The following is a 15,590-nucleotide window of genomic DNA, read 5'->3' on the forward strand; positions in this document are numbered from 1 at the left end:
GTGTGGAATTGTTTTCTATTTACTTATTCTTCAAGCAAATTTTTATTCCCTTTTCTACATTTTTTAAAACTTGTGGCAAATTAAGCTTTGCTGCCAGCAGAAAGCAAAAGAGAATACACTTTTTTTTTTTTTTTTGGTGTTATTTACATCACTGACATTTCACTGTTGAGATTGTATGTTGCCCTTTTTTTCCCCCACTGCTCTGCTTAGTGTTTGAATCACTTGACCCGGATATAAATTTTACATTTGCACTTCCAAAATTATAGCTCCCTATTCAAATTAATATGAAGCCTGCCCAGCTTTATTTCCCTCTGCGTACACTCTACAGCATAAAAAACAGTCCAAAAAATAAATTCAAATCACTGTCAACTACTATTTAATAGAAATAATAAACATTTCCAAATCAGTGTACTCTAAATGATCATACACTAAATGATCATGTATAATATGCTTCAGTAATTTGATGCTCAATGAATTATTTAATTATATTTTTAAAAATATACTGGATATTTTTATTGAATAATATAACAATGCTAAATATCACTTTAGAGAAACAAATTCAGTGTTGATGAGTGAAAGAAATCGAAAGCAAATAAAGCTTTTACTTGACTGTGTGTGGGTTGAGATCACATGATATGGGTACTGGACCTATTTTTGCCAGTCAGTTTACTGGTGACTTGAGGATGTGTACTCAATATTTCTATGTCTCTTTCTTCTTCTGTAAAATAGAAGAGAAAGTAGAAATGTGTGTCTTTAAGATTTCCCATACTCCATTGCTATTCTGTGTTCCTCTGAAAGAGCCAGTATATTATTTTTCATTTAATTAAGATTAATAAGTTTCTAGAAATCTCCAATTTTCAAAAAACCAAAGAAATTTATATTTGTTTAATTACTAAAGCTAATTTTTATTATTTTATTTAACAATTTGAGGTAATCAAACCAATTCAGAAATATTGAAAAGATTCAAGTTACTTCTATGTATATATCTGACAACTGAAGAAATGTGAGAAGTTTAAATGAGTATATTTCTTCACACTCTTGTGGAAAAGGTAGCGTGCATCTTTTCATTTAAATTTTTATAAGTGAATGACGACTCTCACAGTCAACTATAATTTAAAGCACTTTAAATAATTGACTTGATATCAAGGTCTTATCAATGTTGACCAGGTATCTATCAATTTATTTCTGTTTTAAAATGTATACAACATAAATGGAATCATTTGCATAGTAAATAAAGCAAATTGTTGGCCAAGGATAAGTGTAGCCATATGACATCAATGAGCTTAAAAAGCATTAATTCAACAAGAGTATGAACAATTCTGAGAATGTATGCACTTAAAATGTAGTGAAATTATCTAAAGCAAAATTTAGCAGAATTAGGGAATAATAAACAAATCCACAATCATAATTTAATACTTTCATATATTTCTAAAATAGCTGATAGAAAAAGCAGACAACAAACGAACAAGCATGTAAAGGACCTTAAAAACACAATTATGATTTCTGATAATGTGCTAAAATTCATAAATCAATATGGAAATGCAAAATAAAGTCACAAATATCACTGTCATAGGTGGTACCTTGATGATTTTTTCCAGACATCCCAAGAGCTGCCAAACCCATCTCTCAGCTCCTGGAGAGAGCTGGAGGCCAATGACAGATACAAAGGTCTGGTCCTTTCCCTCAATTTCGGTCAACTCTGAAGGGTCATCCAAGCTTCACAGCTTCACATAGGAGTCACTAGCTAACAGCTTCTCCTTCTACCCCCATCTGCCTTCCTAACTTCTTCCTAGGTATATCTCCTAAGAATACACTTCAATAAAGCTCTTGCATGATATTCTCCAAAGTAGAGTTCATTTCCAGGAAATTGATTTTAAACCAATTGGTACTAGATTTGGGGTGGTCTTAGGAAGCAAATTTTGGAGATTTTGGAAATGTATCACATGCTGGCTGGCTAGATCTCTTCAATCACTGATGGTAACTGGAGTACGTGTAGGTGTTCCTGGCATGCTCTGGTAGTGCAATTGTTAATATTTTCACCAGGGAAAGGAAGATTACTGGCTGGTGAAATACCTTTGAAACTGGATGGGAATGGAGGAATGGTAGATAAAATGACTACGTAATTTGGTGCCTATTGGTGAGCACTGTGGATCCATTGAAAAGGGAGAATGTCAGGTTCAAGATAATTAATCATCAGTTTAAGGAAAAAAGTTTGAATACCAGAAAGCATCCCTGGCAAAATTTCAGGATACCAGAACCTTCTCTAGCCAGAAATCAGACAGGCAGAATGGAGTTTCCATCTTCAGAAAATGTGTTTGAACTTGAGAAATGGCTAAGATCTGGAACTGATCGAGGAGTTATGACTTTAAAATCAGTATCCTAATTATCCTCTGTGAATTTTTTTATTGAGTAAATTAAGTAATACCCTGTGATGATTACTCATCATATCTCTGAGAAGATCATATTCTATTAACTATCTCTATAAATTTCTATGGGTTGGGACTCACTGCCACTTAGATTTTGCCATTGATTTCTATCATTTTGCTTCTGAGAGTTGTCTCCCCATTTAGCCTTATTTATTTCAGTATCCTATTATTTCACTTGGATTCAGAAACCCAAATTCTGTAATAGCATCTCCTACCATCAGCACTGGATGACAGAGAACAATCATAACCTAATTTCTTAATAAAGCTCTTGCCTTCACATGAGTGCATTCCTTATTGCTTTAATAAATGGGATGTCCTCTTGGCCCACCAAGGAAAAGCTGTAGACTGTTGAGTCTTCTGGCATTTGGTAGACTACCCATGCTAGCACACCCTCTTTTTGTGCCTTTAGATCCCTTTTCTCCTGTCCACTGGGAAATTCTAGCATTTCTACCCCATTTAGTAAGGGCCATAATTTTTTTCCAAGTTTCTAACTATCTCAGCAGTATATTAGCACTATCTCCCAGAGCCCTTTCCAGAGTGTTAAATCTTGTATCACGGAAAAGTGCTTCCCCATTATTAAAACTGTGCTTATACAAATTTATGCTCTTCTATTCCCTGATCCGCAGGCACAGTCCCTTCCTTGCTCTCTCAGATGCTGCTGGTGCATAGAGAGATTCTGCAGCTCTTTCAGCATAAAATCCCTTTTTATATTCCAGTCAGATTATACAAAGATTTGACCCTTATCATTGAACTGATTACCAGCAGGGGAGGTGAAGAAAAGTTTGTCTTATGAGGCACCTCCCTTGTTAGAGGCACATGCATATTTCAGTATGAGAAGCCACTACACTCTGTCAATACAGAGTGGACTCCTTGCCAGGTCCAGCCTGTTCAGAGCACTCTGGCATATCAATTCCAAGACTGAAGAGCCCATCTAGCTTTACTAGGTTCCTGACTTTGGCTGAAAATATCTGGAAGGTCTTAAAATTCAACTTTATCTGAATCTCTGCCACTCACAAATTTAAGTCCTGAGCCTGGGTCTTGGAACCAGTAGAGTAGAAGAAGGAGTAAGATTAGTCACCATCCTTCTAGTGACCTGTTGGGGAATTGTGCTTTCCATTTGCTGTAGATTAAGTGTTTGTTGAATATTCCAATATCCCTATGTTGAAATCTTAGCCTATTAAGAGCCTATTAGATCATGAGGGAAGAGCCCTCATGAATGGGTGCCCTTATAAAAGCAGCCCTAGAAAGTTGACTTGCCCCTTCCAACTTGTAAGGTTACAGTGAGAACAGTACTTGCCATATCAACAGGAGTATAACACTCCTCACTTCACTTTCTCCTATTTGAGCAACCTGAACCTGAAACAACACACATTTTTGCATGAGTAAAATGTATAGGCAAAACAGATGATAGAATGATCCCCTCCTATAGAGGAAGGAGAAATTACTGCACAGCGAAGTATAAAGCAAGGCTACTATGATAATGCGCAATAGGGCATGTACTTCCACAGGAGAACATTAGCAAGATCTCTGGACTGCTATTTGGCTCTGTCTTACTTAATTGCCTTCTACTGCTGATCCCCGCCAATAGCCCTCTGTTCCTTATGCTCAGAAGTCATGCTGGTCGAAAAAGCAAAAGTAAAAATGGTATTAAAACTCCAAATTCCATGGGAAGACAGATATTTCCCCAGAAATCTGACTACAGCCAGAGACCAAATAAGCCCTTACCTATTCTTCTCTTCTACAATAAATAAAATCAGGGAATTCGAAATTAGGCCATGCATTAAATACAATGTTAAGTTTCTATCAAGACGCTAGCTTCGGTGAATTAAAAAAAAAAATCAGCACTCAGAAAAGAGCCCTTGACAGTATCTACTGGTTAAATTGCATATATATATATATATATATATAATAAAACTGCAGGAAAAGCTGTATATATGTATACCATCTGCCACGTGTCAATTACTCAATAAATACATTATCAGTATTATTAATTTTGGGGGGAGGGGGAATGTCTCTTTCATTTTATAAAGGTAACATTTATATATAACATTATGTAAGTTTCACGTGTACAACATTTCTACTTTTCTATGCCCTACAAAGTGCTCACCATCAAAGATTTAGTTTCCGTCTATCACCATACAGGAGACATGTATGGTAACGGAGACTAATCTCCTTTACCCATTTCACCCTCCCTCCACCCCTCCCCCTCTGGTAACCACTCTTCTGTTCTTTATATCTACGGGTTTCTGTTTGTTTTTGTTTGGTTTGCTTTGTTCATTATTATTTTCTTTTTAGTTTATTAGTTTTTTATATTCCACATATGAGTGAAATTATACAGTATTTGTCTTTCTTCATCTGACTTATTTCACTTAGCATACTACCCTCAAGGTCCATCCATGTTCTAACAAATGGCAAGATTTCATCTCTTTTCTGGCTGAGTAGTATTCAATTGTGTATGTATGTATGCATATGTATATACATACATATATATATATATATATGTATATATATACACACACACACACACACACCACAACTCCTTTATCCATCAGTTGATGGGCGCTTAGGTTGCTTCCATGTCTTGGCTATTGTAAATAATGCTGCAGGGAACATAAGGGTATGTATATATTTTCAGATTAGTATTTTTGTATTCTTTGAAAAATATACAGAAGTGGGACAGCTGGATTGTATGGTAGTTCTTTTCTTAATTTTTTTCTTTTTAACATCTTTACTGGGGTATAATTGCTTTACAATGGTGTGCTAGTTTCTGCTTTATAACAAAGGGAATCAGTTATACATATACATATGTTCCCATATCTCTTCCCTCTTGCGTCTCCCTCCCTCCCACCCTCCCTATCCCAGCCCTCCTGGCGGTCACAACGCACCGAGCTGATATCCCTGTGCTATGCGGCTGCTTCCCACTAGCTATCTACCTTACGTTTGTTAGTGTATATATGTCCATGCCTCTCTCTCGCTTTGTCACAGCTCACCCATCCCCCTCCCCATATCCTCAAGTCCGTTCTCCAGTAGGTCTGTGTCTTTATTCCTGTCTTACCCCTAGGTTCTTCATGACATTTTTTTTTCTTAAATTCCATATATATGTGTTAGCATATGGTATCTGTCTTTCTCTTTCTGACTTACTTCACTCTGTATGACAGACTCTAGGTCTATCCACCTCATTACGAATAGCTCAATTTCGTTTCTTTTTATGGCTGAGTAATATTCCATTGTATATATGTGCCACATCTTCTTTATCCATTCATCCAATGATGGGCACTTAGGTTGTTTCCCTCTCCGGGCTATTGTAAATAGAGCTGCAATGAACATTTTGGTACATGACTCTTTTTGAATTATGGTTTTCTCAGGGTGTATGCCCAGTAGTGGGATTGCTGGGCCATATGGTAGTTCTATTTGTAGTTTGTAAGGAACCTCCATACTATTCTCCATAGTGGCTGAACCAATTCACATTCCCACCAGCAGTGCAAGAGTGTTCCCTTTTCTCCTCACCCTCTCGAGCATTTATTGTTTCTAGATTTTTTGATGATGGCTATTCTGACTGGTGTGAGATGATATCTCATTGTAGTTTTGATTTGCATTTCTCTAATGATTAATGATGTTGAGCATTCTTTCATGTGTTTGTTGGCAGTCTGTATATCTTCTTTGGAGAAATGTCTATTTAGGTCTTCTGTCCATTTTTGGATTGGGTTGTTTTTTTGTTATTAAGCTGCATGAGCTGCTTATAAATTTTGGAGATTAATCCTTTGTCAGTTGCTTCATTTGCAAATATTTTCTCCCATTCTGAGGGTTGTCTTTTGGTCTTGTTTATGTTTCCTTTTGCTGTGCAAAAGCTTTTAAGTTTCCATAGGTCCCACTTGTTTATTTTTGTTTTTATTTCCATTTCTCTAGGAGGTGGGTCAAAAAGGATCTTGCTGTGATTTATGTCATAGAGTGTTCTGTCTATGTTTTCCTCTAAGAGTTTGATAGTTTCTGGCCTTACATTTAGGTCTTTAATCCATTTTGAGCTTATTTTTGTGTATGGTGTTAGGGAGTGATCTAATCTCATACTTTTACATGTACCTGTCCAGTTTTCCCAGCACCACTTATTGAAGAGGCTGTCCTTTCTCCACTGTACATTCCTGCCTCCTTTATCAAAGATAAGGTGACCATAAGTGCGTGGGTTTATCTCTAGGCTTTCTATCCTGTTCCATTGATCTGTCTTTCTGTTTTTGTGCCAGTACCATACTGTCTTGATTACTGTAGCTTTGTAGTATAGTCTGAAGTCAGGGAGCCTGATTCCTCCAGCTCCATTTTTCATTCTCAAGATTGCTTTGGCTATTTGGGGTCTTTTGTGTTTCCATACAAATTGCAAAATTTTTTGTTCTAGTTCTGTGAAAAATGCCAGTGGTAGTTTGATAGGGATTCCATTGAATCTATAGATAGCTTTGGGCAGTAGAGTCATTTTCACAATGTTGATTCTTCCAATCCAGGAACATGGTATATCTCTCCATCTATTTGTATCATCTTTAATTTCTTTCATCAGTGTCTTATAATTTTCTGCATACAGGTCTTTTGTCTCCTTAGTAGGTTTATTCCTAGATATTTTATTCTTTTTGTTGCAGTGATAAATGGGAGTGTTTTCTCCATTTCACTTTCAGATTTTTCATCATTAGTGTATAGGAATGCCAGAGATTTCTGTGCATTAATTTTGTATCCTGCTACTTTACCAAATTCATTGATTAGCTCTAGTAGTTTACTGGTAGCATCTTTCGGTTTCTCTATGTATAGTATCATGTCATCTGCAAACAGTGACAGCTTTACTTCTTCTTTTCCGATTTGGATTCCTTTTATTTCCTTTTCCTCTCTGATTGCTACGGCTAAAACTTCGAAAACTATGTTGAATAAGAGTGGTGAGAGTGGGCAACCTTGTCTTGTTCCTGATCTTAGTGGAAATGCTTTCAGTTTTTCACCATTGAGGATGATGTTTGCTGTGGGCTTGTCATATATGGCCTTTATTATGTTGAGGAAAGTTCCCTCTATTCCTACTTTCTGCAGGGTTTTTTATCATAAATTGGTGTTGAATTTTGTCAAAAGCTTTCTCTGCATCTATTGAGATGATCATATGTTTTTTCTCCTTCAATTTGTTAATATGGTTTATCACATTGATAGATTTGTGTATACTGAAGAATCCTTGCATTCCTGGAATAAACCCCACTTGATCATGGTGTATGATCCTTTTAATGTGCTGTTGGATTTTGTTTGCTAGTATTTTGTTGAGGATTTTTGCATCTATGTTCATCAGTGATATTGGCCTCTAGTTTTCTTTCTTTGTGACATCCTTGTCTGGTTTTGGTATCAAGGTGACGGTGGCCTCGTAGAAGGAATTTGGGAGTGCTCCTCCCTCTGCTGTATTTTGGAAGAGTTTGAGAAGGATAGGTGTTAGCTCCTCTCTAAATGTTTGATAGAATTCGCCTATGAAGCCATCTGGTCCTGGGCTTTTGTTTGTTGGAAGATTTTTAATCACAGTTTCAATTTCAGTACTTGTGATTGGTCTGTTCATGTTTTCTATTTCTTCCTGATTCAGTCTTGGGAGATTGTGCATTTCTAAGAATTTGTCCATTTCTTCCAGGTTGTCTATTTTATTGGCATAGAGTTGCCTGTAGTAATCTCTCATGATCTTTTGTATTTCTGCAGTGTCAGTTGTTACTTCTCCTCTTTCATTTCTAATTCTATTGATTTGAGTCTTCTCTCTTTTTTTCTTGATGAGTCTGGCTAATGGTTTATCTATTTTTAATCTTCTCAAAGAACCAGCTTTTAGTTTTATTGATCTTTGCTATCGTTTTCTTCATTTCTTTTTCATTTATTTCTGATCTTTTATGATTTCTTTCCTTCTGCTAACTTTGGGGGTTTTTTTGTTCTTCTTTCTCTAATTGCTTTAGGTGCAAGTTAGGTTGTTATTCGAGATGTTTCTTGCTTCTTAAGGTAGGCTTGTATTGCTATAAACTATCCTCTTAGAACTGCTTTTGCTGCATCCCATAGGTTTTGGGTCATTCTGTCTCCATTGTCATTTGTTTCTAGGTATTTTTTGATTTCCTCTTTGATTTCTTTGGTGATCACTTTGTTATTAAGTAGTGTATTGTTTAGCCTCCATGTGTTTGCATTTTTTACAGATCTTTTCCTGTAATTGATATCTAGTCTCATGGCGTTGTGGTTGGAAAAGATACTTGATACAATTTCAATTTTCTTAAATTTACCAAGGCTTGATATGTGACCCAAGATATGATCTATCCTGGAGAATGTTCCATGAGCACTTGAGAAAAATGTGTATTCTGTTGTTTTTGGATGGAGTGTCCTGTAAATATCAATTAAGTCCATCTTGTTTAATGTATCATTTAAAGCTTGTGTTTCCTTATTTATTTTCATTTTGGATGATCTGTCCATTAGTGAAAGTGGGGTGTTAAAGTCCCCTACTATGAATGTGTTACTGTCGATTTCCCCTTTTATGGCTGTTAGTATTTGCCTTATGTATTGAGGTGCTCCTATGTTGGGCACATAAATATTTACAATTGTTATATCTTCTTCTTGGATCGATCCCTTGATCATTACGTAGTGTCCTTTGTCTCTTCTAATACTCTTTATTTTAAAGTCTATTTTGTTTGATATGAGAATTGCTACTCCAGCTTTCTTTTGGTTTCCATTTGCATGGAATATCTTTTTTCATCCTGTTACTTTCAGTCTGTATGTGTCTCTAGGTCTGAAGTGGGTCTCTTGTGGACAGCATATATATGGGTCTTGTTTTTGTATCCATTCAGCCAATCTGTGTCTTTTGGTGGAATCATTTAGTCCATTTACATTTAAGGTAATTATCGATATGTATGTTCCTATTCCCATTTTCTAAATTGTTTTGGGTTCGTTATTATAGGTCTTTTCCTTCTCTTGTGTTTCTTGCCTAAAGAAGTTTCTTTAGCATTTGTTGTAAGCTGGTTTGGTGGTGCTGAACTCTCTCAGCTTTTGCTTGTCTGTAAAGGTTTTAATTTCTCCATCAAATCTGAATGAGATCCTTGCTGGGTAGAGTAATCTCTTTGCAGGTTTTTCTACTTCATCACTTTCAGTATGTCCTGCCACTCCCTTCTGGCTTGCAGAGTTTCTGCTGAGAGATCAGCTGTTAACCTTATGGGGATTCCCTTGTATGTTATTTGTTGTTTTTCCCTTACTGCTTTTAATACTTTTTCATTATATTTAATTTTTGATAGTTTGATTAATATGTGTCTTGGCGTGTTTCTCCTAGGATTTTTCCTTTATGGGACTCTGTGTTCTTCCTGGTCTTGATTGACTATTTCCTTTCCGATATTAAGGAAGTTTTCAACTATAATCTCTTCAAATATTTTCTCTATCACTTTCTTTTTCTCTTCTTCTTCTGGGACTCTTATATTTCAAATGTAGGTGCATTTAATGTTGTCCCATAGGTCTCTGAGACTGTCCTCAATTCTTTTCATTCTTTTTTCTTTATTCTGCTCTGCAGTAGTTATTTCCACTGTTTTATCTTCCAGGTCACTTATCCGTTCTTCTGCCTCAGTTGTTCTGCTATTGATTCCTTCTAGAGAATTTTAAATTTCATTCATTGTGTTGTTCATCATTGTTTGTTTGCTCTTTAGTTCTTCTAAGTCCTTGTTAAATGCTTATTGTATTTTCTCCATTCTATTTCCAAGATTTTGGATCATCTTTACTATCATTACTCTGAATTCTTTTTCAGGCAGAGTGCATATTTTCTCTTGATTCATTTGGTCTAATGGGTTTTTACGTTACTCCTTCACCTGCTGCATATTTCTCTGTCTTCTCATTTTGCTTAACTTACTGTGTTTGGGGTCTGCTTTTCACAGGCTGTGGGTTCGTAGTTCCCATTGTTTTTGTTGTCTGCCCCCAGTGGGTACGGTTGGTTCAGTGGTTTTTGTAGGCCTCCTGGGGGAGGGGACTGGTGCCTGTGCTCTGGTGGAAGCGGCTGGATCATGTCTTTCTGGTGGGCAGGACTGCTTCTGGTGGTATGTTTTGGGGTGTCTGTGACCTTATTATGATTTTAGGCAGCCTCTCTGCTAATGGGTGGGGTTTTGTTCCTGTCTTGCTAGTTGTTTGGCATGGGGTGTCCAGCACTGGAGCTTGCTCGTCATTGAGTAGAGCTGGGTCTTAGCGTTGAGACTGAGATCTCTGGGAAAGCTCTTGCTGATCGATATTATGTGGTGCCAGGAGTTCTCTGGTGGACCAATGTCCTGAACTCGGCTCTCCCACCTCAGAGGCTCAGGCCTGACACCAGGCCAGAACACCAAGACCCTGTCAACCACTCAGCCATGTACATGGGGAGTTTCTTGCCTTTAGGAAGTCTGAGGTCTTCTTCCAGCGTTCAGTAGGTGTTCTGTAGGAGTTGTTCCACATGTAGATATATTTTTGATGTATCTGTGGGGAGGAAGGTGATCTCCATGTCTTACTTCACCATCTAGAAGGTCCTCTGGCTTTGACTTTTTATTGTGGATACGGAGGGTTTCCACTGGCCAAGGCTTGTGTGGTTTGACCTTCCAGCATCAAAGGAAGGAATACTGGACTCTCTTATTTGTTTGTCCATATGTGGGACAAGAGAGGAAAAGGGAGTGGTGAGCCTTAAACTGTCAGCAGTTTCCCACATTAGCAGTATTAATAAAAAAAAGGAAAATTTTAACTGGCAGTGTGTAAAAGGCATTAGTTATCAATTAAAATTCTGAGTTAAATACCAAAATGCAAACAGTCACAATGATTGATAAGATGTGTATGTAAAAATTACTAAAAATGTAGTACAGTTACTAACTTAATATATCTTCTAGTTTAATTGAAACGTTTGACTGAGAAAAACAAAGGCACTGTTACAATTTACTTTCAATTTATATTTGGCTTTAGTTGCCTTTTTGACTACTACCATCTCATTATGTATTCCTATAAGAAGAAATCATTAATAAGATAACCTATTCCCTATTTTCTGAATTTAGTTGTTGATACCTTTTGAATATTTTTAGGAAAAGATAGACCCAAATAGAATATTACATATAAAAGGATCATTATAATAAATAAAGATATTTTCTATCTTTATATCAATCCATAAATGAGAAAGGGTAAATTGTAAGCAAAGATCCCCTTATTCTGTATTCAAATTTATATCTGTGGATCTTGTATTAGAAACAAATTCTGAAGAATTTTCTTTTAATGATGGTCTCTATTGAAAAATAGAGTTGTATTATTTAAGATTTCTTAAATATTTTAATTCAGTGATAATTGAATAATCAGCAAGACAAAAATTCTTAACACTTGCTATGGTACTATATACATTTTATATTTTGTTAAAAATTCACTAGGCATTTTAATATCTTAAATTTGTAGGAAAATTTAAAACCATAAACATTTTATGTCCATATGTTAATGTGAATAGTTGGAAGAGAAATACTTTTATATTTTTGTTAAAAATTCATTAGGCTTTTTAATGTCTTAAATGTGTACGAAAAGTTTAGAACCATAAGCATTTTATGTTCATCTGTTAATGCAAGTACTTGGAAGATAAATACTTATTACTTAATCCTATATTTTATACTGTATATTTTTACACTATAGAAAACTTTATTTTTACTTGTTTCAATCATGTCTTCTCTAATCTCAGAAAAACACACTTTGGTCCATTTGGAGTGAAGCTGATGCATTTGGAGTATTCAAATACCGAACTGAAGTAAAAGCTTAACCTTAAAAAGAATAAGTTTGGCCATGTTTTAGCTAAAGTAGAACAGGCTGCAATAACAAATAGACCTAAATAGTATAAGCACTAAGTGTGGTAAAGTACATTTCTACTCCACTGATAATCGTGTTACAGGATACCAGGTGGACCTTATCCAACCTGTGGGTCAGGTCCTGAGGCTCTTTCCATCTTATGCTCTGTCAACCACTATGACCTTGTTTTCGATTTGTCTACTCAGAGAAAGGAGAAAATTTAGAGAGGTATAGCTTCTTTAAATCATTGGCTGGATACTTCATACAACACACAGCCATTCTCTTGGCTAGGATTCTGCAGCATGGTCGAGCACACTGTAAACGGACTACACGCCAAGAAACAGAGGCGCATATATAATAGATTATGTTGATTAGATGTCAGTATACACTGCAGGCTGCCGATCACTAGGCATGTGGGACCTATGGCTTATTCCCCAAGTGGAGTCCAGATCAGCAGCAGGACTAAACTGCAGGTTCCTTAAATTTGTAATGATGAGGTTTGAAATGTGAAACTCTTAGGCAGAATTACCACAGAAATTATACTCTACAGAGACCAGAAGTAAAGTGTCTTAATAATGACAACTAGGTATAACTTGGGGGATTGAAATTAATTGTATTTCATTAATATTTATGTATAATATTTTATACAACTAATATTATAAAGAGATTTGTCTCATGTATAGTTAATGTATTTTAAAAAAGACTAAGATGTTGTTTCTCCCTATTTTCCATTATTTTCCACATGTGTTTTATTTATGTTGGAAAATGATGCGATAAAAGTAAATTACTAGTCTAATAAAGTAGTGAAAATTTACACAGAAAAAGAAAATAATGTACTTTTAAAATCCACTGATATAGTAGCAAGCCCATTTTTATTTTGAGGTTAATCCTCACATTAAATGGTTAAGCAGACAATGCAACTCTAATTTCCCATGTTTGTACCTTAAGCTGCCATTTATTACGTCTGTTTGCATTAGTCATTTTGACTCATAATGCATGGTAAAATCAAGAATTACTACGGATAAGCCAGAAGGTGTGGTGAGAAAGTGTGATGAATCATTACATTATTTTGTATTAATCGATCTGGATGGCAATTGTCTTGATTTGTGTTTTCTTCTTAAGGTGTTGAAATCACTGTGTAATAATCGTCTCAGGAGATTAAGTTGGTGGTGAGAAATCACTATAAAAATAAATATTTACACAACTTCCAAGTTATTTATACACTTCCAAACTGTAAAATCTAGTAACATTCTTGACCTTAAAAAGACTCAGTGTTGACATAAAATTCAGGAAAAAAAAGTTAAGATTGCCAGATATAATACTCTAGCTTATTGAAGTAACTGATAATTTTTAAGCAAGGTTTTTTTGCATTGTGGCATAATTAATCACACATCTAGAAAATATCTTGCAGTTAATAGTATAAAACAAATGGCTGACTGTTAACAGCCTTAGGGTTAGAACAATGCAATCTATAAATCAACATTAAATAAAACTCTAGTAACAATTTTATTTACTAGTATTCATTAAGCAGTTTGGTTTTGTGATAAAGATAGGATGAGTCAAAATCTGTTCTACATTTTTATGAAGAATTAGTAGAGCCAATGATTAATTTTGGTAGGTAATTCACAGTGTTTACCTCATTCTGCAGACACCATTGAGGCTTAGTGTGACATTGGCCAAGGGAATGTAAACAAAAGTGAATGCCACGTCCGTCCAGCAGTTGCCATTGAAGGAAAGTGTGTGACTTTCTCCTCCTACTTTCTGTTGCTGTTTGGAATGTAGACAAGGAAGTCTGGAGGTGGAGCAGTCACCTTAGACCCTGAAGTGACTTTGAGAATGGAGGTTACACATGGTGGAGGAACCTATCTCTGCCATTTTATGTGGGAGAGAAATAATTTTATTTAAATCCCTCAAGTCTCTAATTAGCAGCTGGAATAAGTCCTAATCAATGCAGTGCATAACATATCTTGATAAGGCAATTTTAGACCCATCAGTAAAGTAGTACCAGTTATTTGTTTCATTATGTATGACTCAATCATTAAGACACTGTGTGTGCCTGTTATGAATGATTATTGAAAGAGGGGGGAAGGAAAGAGTTAGGGGAAGAGGAGAAGGAGGGAGGAAAGGGAGATATACATAAATCAATGATTTTTTTTCACTATTGGTAATCTTTGAATTAATTGCAAAATTTCTGAAGAATTAAGCTAAATATTTTTATTAATTAATTAACTACACACTAGGACCTATGCAGACAGTGATATATTAACTGAAAAGAAATTGTGATTCCTTCTAAATCTTTAACAAAATACACTGGTTTACTTTCATCTGTCGTGAGTCTAAACCTATAAGTAATATTGCCAAACACTTTTCCTTAGTGTATGAGGAGTGAAATGGAAATGTCTCATTTTTTCTTTTTTAATGTATCCTCAACTCTGGGCTACTTGGATGTTGGTAGTTACTAAACACACTTTGGAGTCACAGTATATGCATAAGCAGATGAATTTTATAAAACTTCAAGTTAAGAAATAAAAATAGAGACTCACACTTGCCCCATTTTTTTTAAACACTTAGTGCCACGCCTTGTAAATTCTGAAGTTCAACGTGGTAATTATTGCCTTGTTTTGATTTTTAAATATGTACATTTTCTAATCCTTAACCATTAAAATAATACTTTCCTGAGGAAACAAGAGATTAAGGAAGGAATGAAAGAGAAGGCTCGGCTTATAAGTTTAAAAATATGAAGAAAAAGAAGAATACAAGAAAGTCCAAGGAGGAGACATACTGATTATTGTGGATGTTAGTTTTCCAGTTATAAGTATTATCATTCTGTTATGGTCCAGGAATAATTTTTTAGGTCTAGAAAGACAAAGTCATAGACACAGATATATACTTACACATGTACGAGTATGTGTGCATTCCTGGTATCACATAGTTTTAGAAGAACTGACAAGAATACATAAGATCAAATATTGTCAAAACATGCATAAGAATTATGACACAGGCCAGAGAAAATAATGTTTAGTTTAAAAAATACTGGTTTGAAAAATACATATTCTATCTCTATATTTTATTGATTATAACTGAATTATTAATTTATAAGTTTAATTGATAAAATACTGATATATTAATATTATAAATATAACAACATAAACTCTTGCCTCATTTTGCCAGTCACTGCCAGATTTTGGGAACCTGCTTTCATCTGACACATAACAGGTGGTGTCATAAATGTAAGAATCTAAAAAACAAACAACAAAACTTGATGAACACAGTATAGATGCAAGAAAAACTCCATCATTAAAGAATATTTACATATTTATGGAATGCGTTAAAAACAATAAAAACGGGTAAGCAGGAAATATCAAAGAACTAGAATGAATTGCAATCCTC

The sequence above is a fragment of the Lagenorhynchus albirostris genome, chromosome 18 (assembly GCF_949774975.1).
Source record: "Lagenorhynchus albirostris chromosome 18, mLagAlb1.1, whole genome shotgun sequence".
In the NCBI taxonomy this organism is placed as follows: domain Eukaryota; kingdom Metazoa; phylum Chordata; class Mammalia; order Artiodactyla; family Delphinidae; genus Lagenorhynchus; species Lagenorhynchus albirostris.